This window comes from Stylophora pistillata, unplaced genomic scaffold, assembly GCF_964205215.1.
Source record: "Stylophora pistillata unplaced genomic scaffold, jaStyPist1.2 SCAFFOLD_43, whole genome shotgun sequence".
NCBI lineage: Eukaryota > Metazoa > Cnidaria > Anthozoa > Scleractinia > Pocilloporidae > Stylophora > Stylophora pistillata.
In genome coordinates, this window is record NW_028290895.1 from 707,501 (window position 1) to 709,349 (window position 1,849).

Consider the following 1,849-nt stretch of genomic DNA (forward strand, 5'->3'; position numbering starts at 1 on the left):
AAACGCGCGCTGGTGGCATGTTCAGAGCCCTGGCAAAGATCGGATACGTGGGCAGGGAAGCTGAAACTCACTGAGCTTGTAGTCCAGCGAGATGGGTATTACGGCGCACAAAGCGCGCGTCTCAAACAATAGGCACGGCCGCGTGGCATGCCCGCAAAATCCGAGAAAACGCGCGCTGGTGGCATGTTGAGAGCCCTGGCAAAGACGGGATACGTGGGCAGGGAGGCTCAAACTCACTGAGCTTGTAGTCCAGCGGAATGGGTATTACGGCGCACAAAGCGCGCGTCTCAAACAATAGGCAGGGCGGCGTGGCATGCCCGCAAAATCCGAGAAAACGCGCGCTGGTGGCATGTTGAGAGCCCTGTCAAAGATGGGATACGTGGGCAGGGAGGCTGAAACTCACTGAGCTTGTAGTCCAGCGGAATGGGTATTACGGCGCACAAAGCGCGCGTCTCAAACAATAGGCAGGGCGGCGTGGCATGCCTGCAAAATCCGAGAAAACGCGCGCTGGTGGCATGTTCAGAGCCCTGGCAAAGATCGGATACGTGGGCAGGGAAGCTGAAACTCACTGAGCTTGTAGTCCAGCGAGATGGGTATTACGGCGCACAAAGCGCGCGTCTCAAACAATAGGCACGGCCGCGTGGCATGCCCGCAAAATCCGAGAAAACGCGCGCTGGTGGCATGTTGAGAGCCCTGGCAAAGACGGGATACGTGGGCAGGGAGGCTCAAACTCACTGAGCTTGTAGTCCAGCGGGATGGGTATTACGGCGCACAAAGCGCGCGTCTCAAACAATAGGCAGGGCGGTGTGGCATGCCCGCAGAATCCGAGAAAACGCGCGCTGGTGGCATGTTGAGAGCCCTGGCAAAGATGGGATACGTGGGCAGGGAGGCTGAAACTCACTGAGCTTGTAGTCCAGCGGGATGGGTATTACGGCGCACAAAGCGCGCGTCTCAAACAATAGGCAGGGCGGCGTGGCATGCCTGCAAAATCCGAGAAAACGCGCGCTGGTGGCATGTTCAGAGCCCTGGCAAAGATCGGATACGTGGGCAGGGAAGCTGAAACTCACTGAGCTTGTAGTCCAGCGGGATGGGAATTACGGCGCACAAAGCGCGCGTCTCAAACAATAGGCACGGCCGCGTGGCATGCCCGCAAAATCCGAGAAAACGCGCGCTGGTGGCATGTTGAGAGCCCTGGCAAAGACGGGATACGTGGGCAGGGAGGCTCAAACTCACTGAGCTTGTAGTCCAGCGGGATGGGTATTACGGCGCACAAAGCGCGCGTCTCAAACAATAGGCAGGGCGGCGTGGCATGCCCGCAAAATCCGAGAAAACGCGCGCTGGTGGCATGTTGAGAGCCCTGGCAAAGATGGGATACGTGGGCAGGGAGGCTGAAACTCACTGAGCTTGTAGTCCAGCGGGATGGGTATTACGGCGCACAAAGCGCGCGTCTCAAACAAAAGGCAGGGCGGCGTGGCATGCCTGCAAAATCCGAGAAAACGCGCGCTGGTGGCATGTTCAGAGCCCTGGCAAAGATCGGATACGTGGGCAGGGAAGCTGAAACTCACTGAGCTTGTAGTCCAGCGGGATGGGTATTACGGCGCACAAAGCGCGCGTCTCAAACAATAGGCACGGCCGCGTGGGATGCCCGCAAAATCCGAGAAAACGCGCGCTGGTGGCATGTTGAGAGCCCTGGCAAAGATCGGATACGTGGGAAGGGAGGCTCAAACTCACTGAGCTTAAAGTCCAGCGGGATGGGTATTACGGCGCACAAAGCGCGCGTCTCAAACAATAGGCAGGGCGGCGTGGCATGCCTGCAAAATCCGAGAAAACGCGCGCTGGTGGCATGTTC